The 24,836-nt window shown below is 48.5% G+C and overlaps 1 protein-coding gene across 1 annotated transcript in view; it reads right to left on the bottom strand.

The window, feature by feature from the left end:
* kif1c (kinesin family member 1C) overlaps positions 1-24,836 on the bottom strand; it is a gene marked incomplete at its 3' end in the record, with an annotated part of 128,756 nt that overhangs the window by 101,358 nt on the left and 2,562 nt on the right.

Raw genomic sequence — 24,836 nt, 5'->3', positions numbered from 1 at the left:
ATTACACCAGAGCCTCTTGACTAAAGCTGTGTCCTACATTAGACCAGAGCCTCCTGACTAAAGCTGTGTCCTACATTAGACCAGAGCCTCCTGACTAAAGCTGTGTCCTACATTAGACCAGAGCCTCCTGACTAAAGCTGTGTCCTACATTAGACCAGAGTCTCTTGACTAAAGCTGTGTCCTACATTAGACCAGAGTCTCTTGACTAAAGCTGTGTCCTATATTAGACCAGAGCCTCTTGACTAAAGCTGTGTCCTACATTAGACCAGAGCCTCTTGACTAAAGCTGTGTCCTACATTAGACCAGAGCCTCCTGACTAAAGCTGTGTCCTACATTAGACCAGAGCCTCCTGACTAAAGCTGTGTCCTACATTAGACCAGAGCCTCTTGACTAAAGCTGTGTCCTACATTAGACCAGAGCCTCTTGACTAAAGCTGTGTCCTACATTAGACCAGAGCCTCTTGACTAAAGCTGTGTCCTACATTAGACCAGAGCCTCTTGACTAAAGCTGTGTCCTACATTAGACCAGAGCCTCTTGACTAAAGCTGTGTCCTACATTAGACCAGAGCCTCCTGACTAAAGCTGTGTCCTACATTAGACCAGAGCCTCCTGACTAAAGCTGTGTCCTACATTAGACCAGAGCCTCTTGACTAAAGCTGTGTCCTACATTAGACCAGAGTCTCTTGACTAAAGCTGTGTCCTACATTAGACCAGAGCCTCCTGACTAAAGCTGTGTCCTACATTAGACCAGAGCCTCTTGACTAAAGCTGTGTCCTACATTAGACCAGAGCCTCTTGACTAAAGCTGTGTCCTACATTAGACCAGAGCCTCCTGACTAAAGCTGTGTCCTACATTAGACCAGAGCCTCCTGACTAAAGCTGTGTCCTACATTAGACCAGAGCCTCCTGACTAAAGCTGTGTCCTACATTAGACCAGAGCCTCCTGACTAAAGCTGTGTCCTACATTGTCCCTCCTGTTTCTAATGTTCTGGTTGAACATCATGGAGAACGGTACTTTAGACACAGAACATAGCCAGTCGTATGTCGTTAGATAACCTCCCTCTCTCTCCCTCCTAACCTCTCTCCCTCCAACCTCTCTCCCTCCAAACCTCTCTCCCTCCAAACCTCTCTCCCTCCAAACCTCTCTCCCTCCAAACCTCTCTCCCTCCAAACCTCTCTCCCTCCAAACCTCTCTCCCTCCAAACCTCTCTCCCTCCAACCTCTCTCCCTCCCAACCTCCCCCTCCAACCTCTCCCTCCCTCCAACCTCTCTCCCTCCCTCCAACCTCTCTCCCTCCCTCCAACCTCTCTCCCTCCCTCCAACCTCTCTCCCTCCCTCCAACCTCTCCCCTCCCTCCAACCTCTCTCCCTCCCTCCAACCTCTCTCCCTCCCTCCAACCTCTCTCCCTCCCTCCAACCTCTCTCCCTCCCTCCAACCTCTCTCCCTCCCTCCAACCTCTCTCTCTCCCTCCAACCTCTCTCTCTCCAACCTCTCTCTCTCCCTCCAACCTCTCTCTCTCCCTCCAACCTCTCTCCCTCCAACCTCTCTCCCTCCAACCTCTCTCCCTCCAACCTCTCTCCCTCCAACCTCTCTCCCTCCAACCTCTCTCCCTCCAACCTCTCTCCCTCCAACCTCTCTCCCTCCAACCTCTCTCCCTCCAACCTCTAACCTCTACCTGACTATCCTACCGATCCTTGACTTCGGCGATGTCATATACAAAATTGCTTCCAACACTCTACTCAGCAAACTGGATGCAGTTTATCACAGTGCCATCCGTTTTGTCACTAAAGCACCTTATTACTACCCACCACTGCGACTTGTATGCTCTAGTCGGCTGGCCCTCGCTACATATTCGTCGCCAGACCCACTGGCTCCAGGTCATCTACAAGGCCATGCTAGGTAACGCTCCGCCTTATCTCAGTTCACTGGTCACGATGGCAACACCCATCCGTAGCACGCACTTCAGCAGGTGTATCTCACTGATCATCCCAAAAGACAACACCTCATTCGGCCGCCTTTCGCTCCAGTTCTCTGCTGCCTGTGACTGGAACGAATTGCAAAAATTGCTTAAGTTGGAGACTTTTATCTCCCTCACCAACTTCAAACATCTGCTATCTGAGCAGCTAACCGATCGCTGCAGCTGTACATAGTCTATCGGTAAATAGCCCACCCATTTTTACCTACCTCATCCCCATACTGTTTTTATTTATTTACTTTTCTGCTCTTTTGCACACCAATATCTCTACCTGTACATGACCATCTGATCATTTATCACTCCAGTGTTAATCTGCTAAATTGTAATTTTTCGCCTACCTCCTCATGCCTTTTACACACATTGAATATAGACTCTTTTTTTCTACTGTGTTATTGACTTGTTAATTGTTTACTACATGTGTAACTCTGTGTTGTCTGGTCACACTGCTATGTTTTATCTTGGCCAGGTCGCAGTTGCAAATGAGAACTTGTTCTCAACTAGCCTACCTGGTTAAATAGTGGCTACTCCATCATACATTTAGTGGTTAATGGTGGCTACTCCATCACTCATTTAGTGGTTAATGGTGGCTACTCCATCACTCATTTAATGGTTAATAGTGGCTACTCCATCACTCATTTAGTGGTTAATAGTGGCTACTCCATCACTCATTTAGTGGTTAATAGTGTCTACTCCATCACTCATTTAGTGGTTAATAGTGGCTACTCCATCACTCATTTAGTGGTTAATAGTGTCTACTCCATCACTCATTTAGTGGTTAATGGTGGCTACTCCATCACTCATTTAGTGGTTAATAGTGGCTACTCCATCACTCATTTAGTGGTTAATAGTGGCTACTCCATCACTCATTTAGTGGTTAATAGTGGCTACTCCATCACCCATTTAGTGGTTAATAGTGGCTAATAGTGGCTACTCCATCACTCATTTAGTGGTTAATAGTGGCTACTCCATCACTCATTTAGTGGTTAATAGTGGTTAATAGTGGCTACTCCATCACTCATTTAGTGGTTAATAGTGGTTAATAGTGTCTACTCCATCACTCATTGAGTGGTTAATAGTGTCTACTCCATCACTCATTTAGTGGTTAATAGTGGCTACTCCATCACTCATTTAGTGGTTAATAGTGGCTACTCCATCACCCATTTAGTGGTTAATAGTGGCTAATAGTGGCTACTCCATCACTCATTTAGTGGTTAATAGTGGCTACTCCATCACTCATTGAGTGGTTAATAGTGTCTACTCCATCACTCATTGAGTGGTTAATAGTGGCTACTCCATCACTCATTTAGTGGTTAATAGTGGTTAATAGTGTCTACTCCATCACTCATTTAGTGGTTAATAGTGTCTACTCCATCACTCATTTAGTGGTTAATAGTGTCTACTCCATCACTCATTTAGTGGTTAATAGTGGCTACTCCATCACTCATTTAGTGGTTAATAGTGGCTACTCCATCACTCATTTAGTGGTTAATAGTGGCTACTCCATCACTCATTTAGTGGTTAATAGTGTCTACTCCATCACTCATTTAGTGGTTAATAGTGGCTACTCCATCACTCATTTAGTGGTTAATAGTGGCTACTCCATCACTCATTTATTGGTTAATAGTGGCTACTCCATCACTCGAGGTGCTCAGTGGTTTTTAGTGGGCGTATATCCCTCCATGTGCATATTGTCATTTCTCTGCACCTTCCTGCTGCGTCAGAGGTGAAATGGACTGCTCTACCTAATTATTCTATATCGACATTTATATTTGGTTATTGAGGGAAGTAATTACCTCGATAATTATTGATATGGATTTATCGTCCAGCCCATTTATCGACTGCCCTTTGAGACATGTTACAACTACAACGTTACTACAACAACCTTACTACAGACATGTTACAACTACAACCTTACTACAGACATGTTACAACTACAACCTTACTACAGACTGCCCTTTGAGACATGTTACAACTACAACGTTACTACAACACTACTACAACCTTACTACAGACATGTTACAACTACAACCTGACTACAATCTTACTACAGACATGTTACAACTACAACGTTACTACAACACTACTACAACCTTACTACAGACATGTTACAACTACAACCTTACTACAGACATGTTACAACTACAACGTTACTACAACACTACTACAACCTGACTACAGACATGTTACAACTACAACGTTACTACAACACTACTACAACCTTACTACAGACATGTTACAACTACAACCTGACTACAGACATGTTACAACTACAACGTTACTACAACACTACTACAACCTTACTACAGACATGTTACAACTACAACCTTACTACAGACATGTTACAACTACAACGTTACTACAACACTACTACAACCTGACTACAGACATGTTACAACTACAACGTTACTACAACACTACTACAACCTTACTACAGACATGTTACAACTACAACCTTACTACAGACATGTTACAACTACAACGTTACTACAACACTACTACAACCTTACTACAGACATGTTACAACTACAACCTGACTACAGACATGTTACAACTACAACGTTACTACAACACTACTACAACCTTACTACAGACATGTTACAACTACAATCTTACTACAGACTGCTCTTTGAGACATGTTACAACTACAACGTTACTACAACACTACTACAACCTTACTACAGACATGTTACAACTACAACGTTACTACAACATTACTACAACATTACTACAGACTACGCTTTGAGACATGTTACAACTACAACAGTACTACAACCTTACTACAGACATGTTACAACAACAACACTACTACAACACTACTACAACGTTACTACAACACTACTACAGACTGCCCTAACAGGTGGTATTCTAGTCTAAATGTTTGTTGCAGGGGAATCAGTCAGAACAACCATAGGACACACACACACCACAGCTCGACATATAGGAAGTGAGTAGAGGTGCACCTTCTCTGAGTCACTTCCTCCATCCAAAACACACACACACACACACACACACACACACACACACACACACACACACACACACACACACACACACACACACACACACACACACACACACACACACACACACACACACACACACACACACACACACACACACACACACACACACACACACACACACACACAGGGAGAGAGCATAGGGACAGTTGTAAACACTACTAAGATAATCCTTCTGTAGCTCAGTTGGTAGAGCATGGCGCCAGGGTAGTGGGTTCGATCCCCGGGACCACCCATACGTAGAATGTATGCACACATGACTGTAAGTCGCTTTGGATAAAAGCGTCTGCTAAATGGCATATATTACTCACTCACCTCTTACTTTGTAACCTGCAGCCACATTCAAAACACAATTCATTTTCACAGGCGCTTTCAACTCTGAATAGACAGACAAAACACTTGTGAAACCTTTCGGTTACTAGTCCAATGCTCTAACCACTAGGCTACCCTGCCGCCCCATCATGGAGGACCTTATGGTTACTAGTCCAATGCTCTAACCACTAGGCTACCCTGCCGCCCCATCATGGAGGACCTTATGGTTACTAGTCCAATGCTCTAACCACTAGGCTACCCTGCCGCCCCATCATGGAGGACCTTATGGTTACTAGTCCAATGCTCTAACCACTAGGCTACCCTGCCGCCCCATCATGGAGGACCTTATGGTTACTAGTCCAATGCTCTAACCACTAGGCTACCCTGCCGCCCCATCATGGAGGACCTTATGGTTACTAGTCCAATGCTCTAACCACTAGGCTACCCTGCCGCCCCATCATGGAGGACCTTCATGGTTACTAGTCCAATGCTCTAACCACTAGGCTACCCTGCCGCCCCATCATGGAGGACCTTATGGTTACTAGTCCAATGCTCTAACCACTAGGCTACCCTGCCGCCCCATCATGGAGGACCTTATGGTTACTAGTCCAATGCTCTAACCACTAGGCTACCCTGCCGCCCCATCATGGAGGACCTTATGGTTACTAGTCCAATGCTCTAACCACTAGGCTACCCTGCCGCCCCATCATGGAGGACCTTATGGTTACTAGTCCAATGCTCTAACCACTAGGCTACCCTGCCGCCCATACATAATGTTGCTGCTACCGTCTCTTATGACCGAAAAGAGCTTTTGGACATCAGAACTGGGATTATTCACCTCAGATTAGACAAATACTTTTTCTTCAATAGTCTGACGGGAGGGAGATACAACAGATTTGGGTGCATCAGGTGCCGAGTGAATAACCTGCCTTTAACTTCTGTCCAGCTGGAAAATAAATGGGATGAACTGAAAGCACGTTTATCCTACCAACGGGACATTAAAAACTGTCAAATCTTATGTTTCACCGAGCCATGGCTGAACGACGACATAGCTGGCGGGTTATACGCTGTATCGGCATCGTGGAACAGCAGCCTCTGGTAAGATGAGGGGCGGAGGCCTATGGGCTATACGCTGTACCGGCATCGTGGAACAGCAGCCTCTGGTAAGTTAAGGGGCAGGCCTCGCTGTGGAACAGCAGCCTCTGGTAAGATGAGGGGCGGAGGCCTATGGGTTATACGCTGTATCGGCATCGTGGAACAGCAGCCTCTGGTAAGATGAGGGGCGGAGGCCTATGGGTTATACGCTGTATCGGCATCGTGGAACAGCAGCCTCTGGTAAGATGAGGGGCGGAGGCCTATGGGCTATACGCTGTATCGGCATCGTGGAACAGCAGCCTCTGGTAAGATGAGGGGCGGAGGCCTATGGGTTATACGCTGTATCGGCATCGTGGAACAGCAGCCTCTGGTAAGATGAGGGGCGGAGGCCTATGGGTTATACGCTGTATCGGCATCGTGGAACAGCAGCCTCTGGTAAGATGAGGGGCGGAGGCCTATGGGTTATACGCTATCGCAGCCTCTGGTAAGATGAGGGGCGGAGGCCTATCGTGGAACAGCAGCCTCTGGTAAGATGAGGGGCGGAGGCCTATGGGTTATACGCTGTATCGGCATCGTGGAACAGCAGCCTCTGGTAAGATGAGGGGCGGAGGCCGCTGTATCGGCATCGGGAACAGCAGCCTCTGGTAAGATGAGGGGCGCTGTGGGTTATACGCTGTATCGGCATCGTGGAAGATGAGGGGCGGAGGCCTATGGGTTATACGCTGTATCAGCATCGTGGAACAGCAGCCTCTGGTAAGATGAGGGGCGGAGCCTATGGGTTATACGCTGTATCAGCATCGTGGAACAGCAGCCTCTGGTAAGATGAGGGGCGGAGGCCTATGGGTTATACGCTGTATCAGCATCGTGGAACAGCAGCCTCTGGTAAGATGAGGGGCGGAGGCCTATGGGTTATACGCTGTATCGCATGTGGAACAGCAGCCTCTGGTAAGATGAGGGGCGGAGGCCTATGGGTTATACGCTGTATCAGCATCGTGGAACAGCAGCCTCTGGTAAGATGAGGGGCGGAGGCCTATGGGTTATACGCTGTATCGGCATCGTGGAACAGCAGCCTCTGGTAAGATGAGGGGCGGAGGCCTATGGGTTATACGCTGTATCAGCATCGTGGAACAGCAGCCTCTGGTAAGATGAGGGGCGGAGGCCTATGGGTTATACGCTGTATCAGCGCTGTATCAGCATCGTGGAACAGCAGCCTCTGGTAAGATGAGGGGCGGAGGCCTATGGGTTATACGCTGTATCAGCATCGTGGAACAGCAGCCTCTGGTAAGATGAGGGGCGGAGGCCTATGGGTTATACGCTGTATCAGCATCGTGGAACAGCAGCCTCTGGTAAGATGAGGGGCGGAGGCCTATGGGTTATACGCTGTATCAGCATCGTGGAACAGCAGCCTCTGGTAAGATGAGGGGCGGAGGCCTATGGGTTATACGCTGTATCAGCATCGTGGAACAGCAGCCTCTGGTAAGATGAGGGGCGGAGGCCTATGGGTTATACGCTGTATCAGCATCGTGGAACAGCAGCCTCTGGTAAGATGAGGGGCGGAGGCCTATGGGTTATACGCTGTATCAGCATCGTGGAACAGCAGCCTCTGGTAAGATCAAATCAAATCAAATCAAATCAAATTTATTTATATAGCCCTTCGTACATCAGCTGATATCTCAAAGTGCTGTACAGAAACCCAGCCTAAAACCCCAAACAGCAAACAATGCAGGTGTAAAAGCACGGTGGCTAGGAAAAACTCCCTAGAAAGGCCAAAACCTAGGAAGAAACCTAGAGAGGAACCGGGCTATGTGGGGTGGCCAGTCCTCTTCTGGCTGTGCCGGGTAGAGATTATAACAGAACATGACCAAGATGTTCAAATGTTCATAAATGACCAGCATGGTCAAATAATAATAAGGCAGAACAGTTGAAACTGGAGCAGCAGCACAGTCAGATGGACTGGGGACAGCAAGGAGCCATCATGTCAGGTAGTCCTGGGGCACGGTCCTAGGGCTCAGGTCCTCCGAGAGAGAGAAAGAAAGAGAGAATTAGAGAGAGCATATGTGGGGTGGCCAGTCCTCTTCTGGCTGTGCCAGGTGGAGATTATAACAGAACGTGGCCAAGATGTTCAAATGTTCATAAATGACCAGCATGGTTGAATAATAGTAAGGCAGAACAGTTGAAACTGGAGCAGGAGCATGGCCAGGTGGACTGGGGACAGCAAGGAGTCCTCATGTCAGGTAGTCCTGGGACATGGTCCTAGGGCCCAGGCCAGTTGAAACTGGAGCAGCAGCATGGCCAGGTGGACTGGGGACAGCAAGGAGTCATCATGTCAGGTAGTCCTGGGGCATGGTTCTAGGGCTCAGGTCCTCCGAGAGAGAGAAAGAAAGAGAGAAGGAGAGAATTAGAGAACGCACACTTAGATTTACACAGGACACCGAATAGGACAGGAGAAGTACTCCAGATAAACAAACTGACCCTAGCCCCCGACACATAAACTACTGCAGCATAAATACTGGAGGCTGAGACAGGAGGGGTCAGGAGACACTGTGGCCCCATCCGAGGACACCCCCGGACAGGGCCAAACAGGAAGGATATAACCCCACCCACTTTGCCAAAGCACAGCCCCCACACCACTAGAGGGAAATCTTCAACCACCAACTTACCATCCTGAGACAAGGCCGAGTATAGCCCACAAAGATCTCCGACACGGTACAACCCAAGGTTGAGGGGCGGAGGCCTATGGGTTATACGCTGTATCGGCATCGTGGAACAGCAGCCTCTGGTAAGATGAGGGGCGGAGGCCTATGGGTTATACGCTGTATCAGCATCGTGGAACAGCAGCCTCTGGTAAGATGAGGGGCGGAGGCCTATGGGTTATACGCTGTATCAGCATCGTGGAACAGCAGCCTCTGGTAAGATGAGGGGCGGAGGCCTATGGGTTATACGCTGTATCAGCATCGTGGAACAGCAGCCTCTGGTAAGATGAGGGGCGGAGGCCTATGGGTTATACGCTGTATCAGCATCGTGGAACAGCAGCCTCTGGTAAGATGAGGGGCGGAGGCCTATGGGTTATACGCTGTATCGGCATCGTGGAACAGCAGCCTCTGGTAAGATGAGGGGCGGAGGCCTATGGGTTATACGCTGTATCAGCATCGTGGAACAGCAGCCTCTGGTAAGATGAGGGGCGGAGGCCTATGGGTTATACGCTGTATCAGCATCGTGGAACAGCAGCCTCTGGTAAGATGAGGGGCGGAGGCCTATGGGTTATACGCTGTATCAGCATCGTGGAACAGCAGCCTCTGGTAAGATGAGGGGCGGAGGCCTATGGGTTATACGCTGTATCAGCATCGTGGAACAGCAGCCTCTGGTAAGATGAGGGGCGGAGGCCTATGGGTTATACGCTGTATCAGCATCGTGGAACAGCAGCCTCTGGTAAGATGAGGGGCGGAGGCCTATGGGTTATACGCTGTATCAGCATCGTGGAACAGCAGCCTCTGGTAAGATGAGGGGCGGAGGCCTATGGGTTATACGCTGTATCAGCATCGTGGAACAGCAGCCTCTGGTAAGATGAGGGGCGGAGGCCTATGGGTTATACGCTGTATCAGCATCGTGGAACAGCAGCCTCTGGTAAGATGAGGGGCGGAGGCCTATGGGTTATACGCTGTATCAGCATCGTGGAACAGCAGCCTCTGGTAAGATGAGGGGCGGAGGCCTATGGGTTATACGCTGTATCAGCATCGTGGAACAGCAGCCTCTGGTAAGATGAGGGGCGGAGGCCTATGGGTTATACGCTGTATCGGCATCGTGGAACAGCAGCCTCTGGTAAGATAAGGGGCGGAGGCCTATGGGTTATACGCTGTATCGGCATCGTGGAACAGCAGCCTCTGGTAAGATGAGGGGCGGAGGCCTATGGGTTATACGCTGTATCGGCATCGTGGAACAGCAGCCTCTGGTAAGATGAGGGGCGGAGGCCTATGGGTTATACGCTGTATCAGCATCGTGGAACAGCAGCCTCTGGTAAGATGAGGGGCGGAGGCCTATGGGTTATACGCTGTATCGGCATCGTGGAACAGCAGCCTCTGGTAAGATGAGGGGCGGAGGCCTATGGGTTATACGCTGTATCGGCATCGTGGAACAGCAGCCTCTGGTAAGATGAGGGGCGGAGGCCTATGGGTTATACGCTGTATCAGCATCGTGGAACAGCAGCCTCTGGTAAGATGAGGGGCGGAGGCCTATGGGTTATACGCTGTATCGGCATCGTGGAACAGCAGCCTCTGGTAAGATGAGGGGCGGAGGCCTATGGGTTATACGCTGTATCAGCATCGTGGAACAGCAGCCTCTGGTAAGATGAGGGGCGGAGGCCTATGGGTTATACGCTGTATCAGCATCGTGGAACAGCAGCCTCTGGTAAGATGAGGGGCGGAGGCCTATGGGTTATACGCTGTATCGGCATCGTGGAACAGCAGCCTCTGGTAAGATGAGGGGCGGAGGCCTATGGGTTATACGCTGTATCAGCATCGTGGAACAGCAGCCTCTGGTAAGATGAGGGGCGGAGGCCTATGGGTTATACGCTGTATCGGCATCGTGGAACAGCAGCCTCTGGTAAGATGAGGGGCGGAGGCCTATGGGTTATACGCTGTATCGGCATCGTGGAACAGCAGCCTCTGGTAAGATGAGGGGCGGAGGCCTATGGGTTATACGCTGTATCAGCATCGTGGAACAGCAGCCTCTGGTAAGATGAGGGGCGGAGGCCTATGGGTTATACGCTGTATCAGCATCGTGGAACAGCAGCCTCTGGTAAGATGAGGGGCGGAGGCCTATGGGTTATACGCTGTATCAGCATCGTGGAACAGCAGCCTCTGGTAAGATGAGGGGCGGAGGCCTATGGGTTATACGCTGTATCGGCATCGTGGAACAGCAGCCTCTGGTAAGATGAGGGGCGGAGGCCTATGGGTTATACGCTGTATCGGCATCGTGGAACAGCAGCCTCTGGTAAGATGAGGGGCGGAGGCCTATGGGTTATACGCTGTATCAGCATCGTGGAACAGCAGCCTCTGGTAAGATGAGGGGCGGAGGCCTATGGGTTATACGCTGTATCAGCATCGTGGAACAGCAGCCTCTGGTAAGATGAGGGGCGGAGGCCTATGGGTTATACGCTGTATCAGCATCGTGGAACAGCAGCCTCTGGTAAGATGAGGGGCGGAGGCCTATGGGTTATACGCTGTATCGGCATCGTGGAACAGCAGCCTCTGGTAAGATGAGGGGCGGAGGCCTATGGGTTATACGCTGTATCAGCATCGTGGAACAGCAGCCTCTGGTAAGATGAGGGGCGGAGGCCTATGGGTTATACGCTGTATCAGCATCGTGGAACAGCAGCCTCTGGTAAGATGAGGGGCGGAGGCCTATGGGTTATACGCTGTATCAGCATCGTGGAACAGCAGCCTCTGGTAAGATGAGGGGCGGAGGCCTATGGGTTATACGCTGTATCAGCATCGTGGAACAGCAGCCTCTGGTAAGATGAGGGGCGGAGGCCTATGGGTTATACGCTGTATCGGCATCGTGGAACAGCAGCCTCTGGTAAGATGAGGGGCGGAGGCCTATGGGTTATACGCTGTATCGGCATCGTGGAACAGCAGCCTCTGGTAAGATGAGGGGCGGAGGCCTATGGGTTATACGCTGTATCAGCATCGTGGAACAGCAGCCTCTGGTAAGATGAGGGGCGGAGGCCTATGGGCTATACGCTGTATCAGCATCGTGGAACAGCAGCCTCTGGTAAGATGAGGGGCGGAGGCCTATGCATAAGGAAGTCTCAAGGTTTTGCTTTTTTACCTTTATTTAACTGGGCAAGTCAGTTAGGGACGGTCTAGGAACAGTGGGTTAACTGGCCTAGGAACAGTGGGTTAACTGACCTAGGAACAGTGGGTTAACTGACCTAGGAACAGTGGGTTAACTGACCTAGGAACAGTGGGTTAACTGACCTAGGAACAGTGGGTTAACTGCCTTGTTCAGCAAGCTCTGGGATTCGAGCTTGCAACCTTTCGGTTACTAGTCCAATGCTCTAACCACTAGACTACCCTGCCGCCCCAAGGCTTGAGATAGAGTATCTCATGATAAGGTGTAGACCACACTATTTACCAATAGAGTTTACATCTATAAAGTTAGTGAGGGAGATATGAGTCTCCAGCTTCAGTGATTTTTGGAAAGGCTGCCAAAGGAGGAACTGGCTTTGGGGATGACCCGTGAAATATACCTGTTGGAGCGCATGCTACGCAAAAATCATCCTTAACTCATGCTGCCAAACATACCCTCGTAAAACTGACTATTCTACCAATCCTTGACTTCGGTGATGTCATTTACAAAATAGCCTCCAACACTCTACTCAGCAAATTGGATGCAGTCTATCACAGTGCCATCATGGACACAGTATGCTCGTCAAACATCTCGTTCCAAAATCATGGGCATTAATATGGAGTCGGTCCCCCTCTTCTGGGAAGGCTTTCCGCTAGATGAAGGAACATTGCTGATATAACAGCCTCCACTCTTCTGGGAAGGCTTTCCACTAGATGTTGGAACATTGCTGCTATGACAGCCTCCACTCTTCTGGGAAGGCTTTCCACTAGATGTTGGAACATTGCTGCTATAACAGCCTCCACTCTTCTGGAAAGGCTTTCCACTAGATGTTGGAACATTGCTGCTATAACAGCCTCCACTCTCCTGGGAAGGCTTTCCACTAGATGTTGGAACATTGCTGCAGGGACTTGCTTCCATTCAGCCACAAGAGCATTGGTGAGGTCGGGCACTGATGCTGGGCGATGAGGTCTGGCTCGCAGTCGGCGTTCCAATTCATCCCAAAGGTGTTCGATAGGGTTGAGGTCAGGGCTCTGAGCAGGCCAGTCAAGTTCTTCCACACCGATCTCACAAACTATTTGTTTGGACTTGGCTTTGTGCACGGGGGCATTGTCATGCCGAAACAGGAAAGGGCCTTCCCCCAAACTGTGTGGAAGCACAGAATCATCTAGAATGTATGATGTAGTGATAAGATTTCCCTTCATTGGAACCAATGGACCTAGCCCGAACCATGAAAAACAACCCCAGACCATTATTCCTCCTCCACCAAACTTTACAGTTGGCACTATGCATTGGGGCAGGTAGCGTTTTCCTGGCATCCGCCAAACCCAGATTTATTCATCAGACTGCCAGATGGTGAAGCGTGATTCATCACTCTAGAGAGTACTGCTCCTGAATCTAGTCACTGAGCTCTACGGGCCGTTCCACTGCTCCTGAATCTAAAGTCACTGAGCTCTACGGGCCGTTCTACTGCTCCTGAATCTAGTCACTGAGCTCTACGGGCCGTTCTACTGCTCCTGAATCTAGTCACTGAGCTCTACGGGCCGTTCTACTGCTCCTGAATCTAGTCACTGAGCTCTACGGGCCGTTCTACTGCTCCTGAATCTAGTCACTGAGCTCTACGGGCCGTTCCACTGCTCCTGAATCTAGTCACTGAGCTCTACGGGCCGTTCTACTGCTCCTGAATCTAGTCAATGAGCTCTACGGGCCGTTCTACTGCTCCTGAATCTAGTCACTGAGCTCTACGGGCCGTTCTACTGCTCCTGAATCTAGTCACTGAGCTCTACGGGCCGTTCTACTGCTCCTGAATCTAGTCACTGAGCTCTACGGGCCGTTCCACTGCTCCTGAATCTAGTCACTGAGCTCTACGGGCCGTTCCACTGCTCCTGAATCTAGTCACTGAGCTCTACGGGCCGTTCTACTGCTCCTGAATCTAAAGTCACTGAGCTCTACGGCCCGTTCCACTGCTCCTGAATCTAGTCACTGAGCTCTATGGGCCGTTCCACTGCTCCTGAATCTAGTCACTGGGCTCTACGGGCCGTTCTACTGCTCCTGAATCTAAAGTCACTGAGCTCTACGGGCCGTTCTACTGCTCCTGAATCTAGTCACTGAGCTCTACGGGCCGTTCTACTGCTCCTGAATCCAAAGTCACTGAGCTCTACAGGCCGTTCTACTGCTCCTGAATCTAAAGTCACTGAGCTCTACGGGCCGTTCTACTGCACCTGAATCTAGTCACTGAGCTCTACGGGCCGTTCTACTGCTCCTGAACCTAAAGTCACTGAGCTCTACGGGCCGTTCTACTGCTCCTGAATCTAGTCACTGAGCTCTACGGGCCGTTCTACTGCTCCTGAATCTAGTCACTGAGCTCTACGGGCCGTTCTACTGCTCCTGAATCTAAAGTCACTGAGCTCTACGGGCCGTTCTACTGCTCCTGAATCTAGTCACTGAGCTCTACGGGCCGTTCTACTGCTCCTGAATCTAGTCACTGAGCTCCACGGGCCGTTCTACTGCTCCTGAATCTAGTCACTGAGCTCTACGGGCCGTTCTACTGCTCCTGAATCTAAAGTCACTGAGCTCTACGGGCCGTTCTACTGCTCCTGAATCTAAAGTCACTGAGCTCTACGGGCCGTTCTACTGCTCCTGAATCCAAAGTCACTGAGCTCTACGGGCCGTTCTACTGCTCCTGAATCTAGTCACTGAGCTCTACGGGCCGTTCTCCTGCTTCTGAATCTAGTCACTGAGCTCTACGGGCCGTTCCACTGCTCCTGAATCTAGTCACTGAGCTCTACGGGCCGTTCTACTGCTCCTGAATCTAGTCACTGAGCTCTACGGGCCGTTCTACTGCTCCTGAATCTAGTCACTGAGCTCTACGGGCCGTTCTACTGCTCCTGAATCTAGTCACTGAGCTCTACGGGCCGTTCTACTGCTCCTGAATCTAGTCACTGAGCTCTACGGGCCGTTCTACTGCTCCTGAATCTAGTCACTGAGCTCTACGGGCCGTTCTACTGCTCCTGAATCTAGTCACTGAGCTCTACAGGCCGTTCCATTGCTCCTGAATCTAGTCACTGAGTTCTACGGGCCGTTCTACTGCTCCTGAATCTAAAGTCACTGAGCTCTACGGGCCGTTCCACTGTTCCTGAATCTAGTCACTGAGCTCTACGGGCCGTTCTACTGCTCCTGAATCTAAAGTCACTGAGCTCTACGGGCCATTCTACTGCTCCTGAATCTAGTCACTGAGCTCTACGGGCCGTTCTACTGCTCCTGAATCTAGTCACTGAGCTCTACGGGCCGTTCTACTGCTCCTGAATCTAGTCACTGAGCTCTACGGGCCGTTCTACTGCTCCTGAATCTAGTCACTGAGCTCTGCGGGCCGTTCTACTGCTCCTGAATCTAGTCACTGAGCTCTACGGGCCGTTCTACTGCTCCTGAATCTAGTCACTGAGCTCTACGGGCCGTTCTACTGCTCCTGAATCTAAAGTCACTGGGCTCTACGGCCCGTTCCACTGCTCCTGAATCTAGTCACTGAGCTCTATGGGCCGTTCTACTGCTCCTGAATCTAGTCACTGAGCTCTACGGGCCGTTCTACTGCTCCTGAATCTAGTCACTGAGCTCTACGGGCCGTTCTACTGCTCCTGAATCTAGTCACTGAGCTCTACGGGCCGTTCTACTGCTCCTGAATCTAGTCACTGAGCTCTGAATCTAGTCACTGAGCTCTACGGGCCGTTCTACTGCTCCTGAATCTAGTCACTGAGCTCTACGGGCCGTTCTACTGCTCCTGAATCTAGTCACTGAGCTCTACGGGCCGTTCTACTGCTCCTGAATCTAGTCACTGAGCTCTACGGGCCGTTCTACTGCTCCTGAATCTAAAGTCACTGAGCTCTACACAGGGACAGACAGAGACAGAGACAGACACAGGGACAGACACAGGGACAGACACAGACAGACACAGGGACAGACACAGAGACAGACACAGAGACAGACAGAGACAGAGACAGACAGAGAGAGACAGAGAGAGACAGACCCAAAATCTTTAGATTTTCAGGTTTGACTCGTATGATCAGGTTCAAAGACACACAGAACATGTGTGTATAGTGTGTGTGTGTGGTACAGAGTACTGAAGGAGCAGAGTGGAATGTGTTCTAGGAGGAAGAGAGAAACCCTGACATCACAGCAAAGGTATTCTAAAACACACAGTGCTGTGGCCGTGTTTCCAGTGCTGGGTATTATACAGTGCTGTGGCCGTGTTTCCAGTGCAGGGTATTATACAGTGCTGTGGCCGTGTTTCCAGTGCAGGGTATTATACAGTGCTGTGGCCGTGTTTCCAGTGCAGGGTATTATACAGTGCTGTGGCCGTGTTTCCAGTGCAGGGTATTATACAGTGCTGTGGCCGTGTTTCCAGTGCAGGGTATTATACAGTGCTGTGGCCGTGTTTCCAGTGCTGTGGCCGTGTTTCCAGTGCAGGGTATTATACAGTGCTGTGGCCGTGTTTCCAGTGCTGGGTATTATACAGTGATAGGGCAGTGTTTCCAGTGCAGGGTATTATACAGTGCTGTGGCCGTGTTTCCAGTGCAGGGTATTATACAGTGCTGTGGCTGTGTTTCCACTGCAGGGTATTATACAGTGCTGTGGCCGTGTTTCCAGTGCTGTGGCCGTGTTTCCAGTGCTGGGTATTATACAGTGCTGTGGCCGTGTTTCCAGTGCTGTGGCCGTGTTTCCAGTGCAGGGTATTATACAGTGCTGTGGCCGTGTTTCCAGTGCTGGGTATTATACAGTGCTGTGGCCGTGTTTCCAGTGCTGGGTATTATACAGTGCTGTGGCCGTGTTTCCAGTGCTGTGGCCGTGTTTCCAGTGCTGGGTATTATACAGTGCTGTGGCCGTGTTTCCAGTGCAGGGTATTATACAGTGCTGTGGCCGTGTTTCCAGTGCAGGGTATTATACAGTGCTGTGGCCGTGTTTCCAGTGCAGGGTATTATACAGTGCTGTGGCCGTGTTTCCAGTGCAGGGTATTATACAGTGCTGTGGCCGTGTTTCCAGTGCAGGGTATTATACAGTGCTGTGGCCGTGTTTCCAGTGCAGGGTATTATACAGTGCTGTGGCCGTGTTTCCAGTGCAGGGTATTATACAGTGCTGTGGCCGTGTTTCCAGTGCAGGGTATTATACAGTGCTGTGGCCGTGTTTCCAGTGCTGGGTATTATACAGTGCTGTGGCCGTGTTTCCAGTGCTGGGTATTATACAGTGCTGTGGCCGTGTTTCCAGTGCTGTGGCCGTGTTTCCAGTGCTGGGTATTATACAGTGCTGTGGCCGTGTTTCCAGTGCAGGGTATTATACAGTGCTGTGGCCGTGTTTCCAGTGCAGGGTATTATACAGTGCTGTGGCCGTGTTTCCAGTGCAGGGTATTATACAGTGCTGTGGCCGTGTTTCCAGTGCAGGGTATTATACAGTGCTGTGGCCGTGTTTCCAGTGCAGGGTATTATACAGTGCTGTGGCCGTGTTTCCAGTGCAGGGTATTATACAGTGCTGTGGCCGTGTTTCCAGTGCAGGGTATTATACAGTGCTGTGGCCGTGTTTCCAGTGCAGGGTATTATACAGTGATGTAGCCGTGTTTCCAGTGCAGGGTATTATACAGTGCTGTGGCCGTGTTTCCAGTGCAGGGTATTATACAGTGCTGTGACCGTGTTTCCAGTGCAGGGTATTATACAGTGATGTAGCCGTGTTTCCAGTGCAGGGTATTATACAGTGCTGTAGCCGTGTTTCCAGTGCAGGGTATTATACAGTGATGTGGCCGTGTTTCCAGTGCAGGGTATTATACAGTGATGTGGCCGTGTTTCCAGTGCAGGGTAATATACATGTATTGTTCTTGTGTTTTCAGATCATCCTTGATTGCGTTGGAGTGTTTAAGGACAAATAAATACCTCAATAGAGAACTTTGTTCAGTTCAGAAAACTTGTTTCCGACTTGTTTATTCCACCTTTTCGCCTTAGAGGGACCTCAAAGTATGTGGTCTGCTCACAAAGACTACAGTAATACAGTTTGTCTTGTTTTTAAACTGTTTAGAGAGCCCATAACACTGATCTAAGACTACAATCTGTCCTGTTTAATCACCCAGCTGTTAGAAGTTCTGAGAGATGCTGCCTTAAACACATCACCACAAAACAGGTTTAGGTCTGAAGGAGAAAGAGAGAAACAGACAAAAGGCGAGAGAGAAAGAGAAAGAGAGAGAGAGGGAGACAGACAGACAGATGACTGATGGAATGTAGTATTGATGGTGTATCAGGCTGCTTGCTGTCTGTCCAGCTGTCACAATGTGCTTCTACAACCTACTCCTTTAATGTACACAGACAGATACCCATCCCTAGGCCCTCCACCCTATTGACCCTCCACCCTATTTCTATAGTTATAATGACCCTCCACCCTATTTCTATGGAGTTATAATGACCCTCCACCCTATTTCTATAGTTATAATGACCCTCCACCCTATTTCTATAGAGTTATAATGACCCTCTACCCTATTTCTATAGAGTTATAATGACCCTCCACCCTATTTCTATAGAGTTATAATGACCCTCCACCCTATTTCTATAGATATAATGACCCTCCACCCTATTTCTATAGTTATAATGACCCTCCACCCTATTTATATAGTTATATTGACTTTATATAGTTATAATGACCCTCCACCCTATTTCTATAGAGTTATAATGACCCTCCACCCTATTTCTATAGTTATAATGACCATCCACCCTATTTCTATAGTTATATTGACCCTCCACCCTATTTCTATAGTTATAATGACCCTCCACCCTATTTCTATAGTTATAATGACCCTCCACCCTATTTCTATAGAGTTATAATGACCCTCCACCCTATTTCTATAGTTATAATGACCCTCCACCCTATTTCTATAGAGTTATAATGACCCTCCACCCTATTTCTATAGTTATAATGGCCCTCCACCCTATTTCTATAGTTATAATGACCCTCCACCCTATTTCTATAGTTATAATGACCCTCCACCCTATTTCTATAGTTATAATGACCCTCCACCCTATTTCTATAGAGTTATAATGACCCTCCACCCTATTTCTATAGTTATATTGATGACCCTCCATTTCTAGTTATAATGACCTCCATTTCTATAGAGTTATAATGACCCTCCACCCTATTTCTATAGTTATAATGACCCTCCACCCTATTTCTATAGTTATAATGTTATAATGACCCTCCACCCTATTTCTATAGAGTTATAATGACCCTCCACCCTATTTCTATAGAGTTATAATGACCCTCCACCCTATTTCTATAGAGTTATAATGACCCTCCACCCTATTTCTATAGAGTTATAATGACCCTCCACCCTATTTCTATAGTTATAATGACACTCCACCCTATTTCTATAGTTATAATGACCCTCCACCCTATTTCTATAGAGTTATAATGACCCTCCACCCTATTTCTATAGTTATAATGACCCTCCACCCTAATGACCCTCCACCCTATTTCTATAGTTATAATGACCATCCACCCTATTTCTATAGTTATAATGACCCTCCACCCTATTTCTATAGTTATAATGACCCTCCACCCTATTTCTATAGTTATAATGACCCTCCACCCTATTGACCCTCCACCCTATTTCTATAGTTATAATGACCCTCCACCCTATTTCTATAGTTATAATGACCCTCCACCCTATTTCTATAGAGTTATAATGACCCTCCACCCTATTTCTATAGAGTTATAATGACCCTCCACCCTATTTCTATAGTTATAATGACCCTCCACTATAGTTATAATGACCTCCATTTCTATAGTTATAATGACCCTCCACCCTATTTCTATAGTTATAATGACCCTCCACCCTATTGACCCTCCACCCTATTTCTATAGTTATATTGACCTTCCACCCTATTTCTATAGTTATAATGACCCTCCACCCTATTTCTATAGAGTTATAATGACCCTCCACCCTATTTCTATAGTTATAATGACCCTCCACCCTATTTCTATAGTTATAATGACCCTCCACCCTATTTCTATAGTTATAATGACCCTCCACCCTATTTCTATAGTTATAATGACCCTCCACCCTATTTCTATATTTATAATGACCCTCCACCCTATTTCTATATTTATAATGACCCTCCACCCTATTTCTATATTTATAATGACCCTCCACCCTATTTCTATATTTATAATGACCCTCCACCCTATTTCTATAGTTATAATGACCCTCCACCCTATTTCTATATTTATAATGACCCTCCACCCTATTTCTATAGTTATAATGACCCTCCACCCTATTTCTATAGAGTTATAATGACCCTCCACCCTATTTCTATATTTATAATGACCCTCCACCCTATTTCTATATTTATAATGACCCTCCAACCTATTTCTATAGTTATAATGACCCTCCACCCTATTTCTATAGAGTTATAATGACCATCCACCCTATTTCTATAGAGTTATAATGACCCTCATGACCAAACATTGGACTGGAGACTGGTTACATTTTATATATATATGCCATTTAGCAGACGCTTTTATCCAAAGCGACTTACAGTCATGTGTGCATACATTCTACGTATGGGTGGTCCCGGGGATCGAACCCACTACCCTGGCGTTACAAGCGCCATGCTCTACCAACTGAGCTACAGAAGGATTATCTTAGTAGTGTTTACAACTGTCCCTATGCTCTCTCCCTGTGTGTGTGTGTGTGTGTGTGTGTGTGTGTGTGTGTGTGTGTGTGTGTGTGTGTGTGTGTGTGTGTGTGTGTGTGTGTGTGTGTGTGTGTGTGTGTGTGTGTGTGTGTGTGTGTGTGTGGCTCAGTGGTACACTACATACACTGCTTTAAACCAGGTCCCCATAGGGCTCAGTGGTACACTACATACACTGCTTTAGACCAGGTCCCCATAGGGCTCAGTGGTACACTACATACACTGCTTTAGACCAGGTCCCCATAGGGCTCAGTGGTACACTACATACACTGCTTTAGACCAGGTCCCCATAGGGCTCAGTGGTACACTACATACACTGCTTTAGACCAGGTCCCCATAGGGCTCAGTGATACACTACATACACTGCTTTAGACCAGGTCCCCATAGGGCTCAGTGGTACACTACATACACTGCTTTAGACCAGGTCCCCATAGGGCTCAGTGTTACACTACATACACTGCTTTAGACCAGGTCCCCATAGGGCTCAGTGGTACACTACATACACTGCTTTAGACCAGGTCCCCATAGGGCTCAGTGGTACACTACATACACTGCTTTAGACCAGGTCCCCATAGGGCTCAGTGGTACACTACATACACTGCTTTAGACCAGGTCCCCATAGGGCTCAGTAGTACACTACATACACTGCTTTAGACCAGGTCCCCATAGGGCTCAGTGGTACACTACATACACTGCTTTAGACCAGGTCCCCATAGGGCTCAGTGGTACACTACATACACTGCTTTAGACCAGGTCCCCATAGGGCTCAGTGGTACACTACATACACTGCTTTAGTGTTTCCTTGGTCAGTTAACCCACTGTTCCGAGACCAGTTAACCCACTGTTCCGAGACCAGTTAACCCACTGTTCCGAGACCAGTTAACCCACTGTTCCTAGACCAGTTAACCCACTGTTCCTAGGCCAGTTAACCCACTGTTCCTAGACCAGTTAACCCACTGTTCCTAGACCAGTTAACCCACTGTTCCTAGGCCAGTTAACCCACTGTTCCTAGACCAGTTAACCCACTGTTCCTAGACCAGTTAACCCACTGTTCCTAGACCAGTTAACCCACTGTTCCTAGGCCAGTTAACCCACTGTTCCAACCAGTTAACCCACTGTTCCTAGACCAGTTAACCCACTGTTCCTAGACCAGTTAACCCACTGTTCCAACCAGTTAACCCACTGTTCCTAGACCAGTTAACCCACTGTTCCAACCAGTTAACCCACTGTTCCTAGACCAGTTAACCCACTGTTCCTAGACCAGTTAACCCACTGTTCCTAGACCAGTTAACCCACTGTTCCTAGACCAGTTAACCCACTGTTCCAACCAGTTAACCCACTGTTCCTAGACCAGTTAACCCACTGTTCCAACCAGTTAACCCACTGTTCCTAGACCAGTTAACCCACTGTTCCAACCAGTTAACCCACTGTTCCTAGACCAGTTAACCCACTGTTCCAACCAGTTAACCCACTGTTCCTAGACCAGTTAACCCACTGTTCCTAGACCAGTTAACCCACTGTTCCAACCAGTTAACCCACTGTTCCTAGACCAGTTAACCCACTGTTCCAACCAGTTAACCCACTGTTCCTAGACCAGTTAACCCACTGTTCCTAGACCAGTTAACCCACTGTTCCAACCAGTTAACCCACTGTTCCTAGACCAGTTAACCCACTGTTCCAACCAGTTAACCCACTGTTCCTAGACCAGTTAACCCACTGTTCCTAGGCCGTCATTAACTGACTTGCCTGGTTAAATACAGGTATAAAGAAAAAAATCATCCAAAAACACAGATTTCCGATTGTTATTCCAACTTGAAATCGGCACTAATTAATCAGCCATTCAGATTAATCGGTCGATCTCTCGTACTGAACTGACCCTGTATATAGTCCCCTTCCCCCTATACATATCTACCTCCATCACTCCAGTATCCCTGTCTCCTTCCCCCTATACATATCTACCTCCATCACTCCAGTATCCCTATACATATCTACCTCCATCACTCCAGTATCCCTGTCTCCTTCCCCCTATACATATCTACCTCCATCACTCCAGTATCCCTGTCCCCTATACATATCTACCTCCATCACTCCAGTATCCCTGTCTCCTTCCCCCTATACATATCTACCTCCATCACTCCAGTATCCCTGTCACCTTCTCCCTATACATATCTACCTCCATCACTCCAGTATCCCTGTCTCTTTCCCCCTATACATATCTACCTCCATCACTCCAGTATCCCTGTCTCCTTCCCCCTATATATATATATCTACCTCCATCACTCCAGTATCCCTGTCTCCTTCCCCCTATATATATATATCTACCTCCATCACTCCAGTATCCCTGTCTCCTTCCCCCTATATATATCTACCTCCATCACTCCAGTATCCCTGTCCCCTTCCCACTATACATATCTACCTCCATCACTCCAGTATCCCTGTCCCCTTCCCCCTATACATATCTACCTCCATCACTCCAGTATCCCTGTCTCCTTCCCACTATACATATCTACCTCCATCACTCCAGTATCCCTGTCTCCTTCCCCCTATACATATCTACCTCCATCACTCCAGTATCCCTGTCTCCTTCCCCCTATACATATCTACCTCCATCACTCCAGTATCCCTGTCTCCTTCCCCCTATACATATCTACCTCCATCACTCCAGTATCCCTGTCTCCTTCCCCCTATACATATCTACCTCCATCACTCCAGTATCCCTGTCCCCTTCCTCCTATACATATCTACCTCCATCACTCCAGTATCCCTGTCCCCTATACATATCTACCTCCATCACTCCAGTATCCCTGTCTCCTTCCCCCTATACATATCTACCTCCATCACTCCAGTATCCCTGTCTCCTTCCCCCTATACATATCTACCTCCATCACTCCAGTATCCCTGTCCCCTTCCCCCTATACATATCTACCTCCATCACTCCAGTATCCCTGTCTCCTTCCCCCTATACATATCTACCTCCATCACTCCAGTATCCCTGTCTCCTTCCCTATACATATCTACCTCCATCACTCCAGTATCCCTGTCTCCTTCCCCCTATATATCTACCTCCATCACTCCAGTATCCCTGTCTCCTTCCCCCTATACATATCTACCTCCATCACTCCAGTATCCCTGTCACCTTCCCCCTATACATATCTACCTCCATCACTCCAGTATCCCTGTCTCCTTCCCCCTATACATATCTACCTCCATCACTCCAGTATCCCTGTCTCCTTCCCCCTATACATATCTACCTCCATCACTCCAGTATCCCTGTCTCCTTCCCCCTATACATATCTACCTCCATCACTCCAGTATCCCTGTCCCCTGTCCCCTATACATATCTACCTCCATCACTCCAGTATCCCTGTCCCCTTCCCCCTATACATATCTACCTCCATCACTCCAGTATCCCTGTCCCCTTCCCCCTATACATATCTACCTCCATCACTCCAGTATCCCTGTCCCCTTCCCCCTATACATATCTACCTCCATCACTCCAGTATCCCTGTCTCCTTCCCCCTATACATATCTACCTCCATCACTCCAGTATCCCTGTCCCTTCCCCCTATACATATCTACCTCCATCACTCCAGTATCCCTGTCCCCTTCCCCCTATACATATCTACCTCCATCACTCCAGTATCCCTGTCCCTTCCCCCTATACATATCTACCTCCATCACTCCAGTATCCCTGTCCCCTTCCCCCTATACATATCTACCTCCATCACTCCAGTATCCCTGTCCCTTCCCCCTATACATATCTACCTCCATCACTCCAGTATCCCTGTCTCCTTCCCCCTATACATATCTACCTCCATCACTCCAGTATCCCTGTCCCCTTCCCCCTATACATATCTACCTCCATCACTCCAGTA

Source organism: Oncorhynchus gorbuscha, linkage group LG21, assembly GCF_021184085.1.
Source record: "Oncorhynchus gorbuscha isolate QuinsamMale2020 ecotype Even-year linkage group LG21, OgorEven_v1.0, whole genome shotgun sequence".
Taxonomy (NCBI): Eukaryota; Metazoa; Chordata; class Actinopteri; order Salmoniformes; family Salmonidae; genus Oncorhynchus; species Oncorhynchus gorbuscha.
Note: the sequence above shows the minus strand (reverse complement) of the source record. Positions and strands in the feature narration are given on the sequence as shown.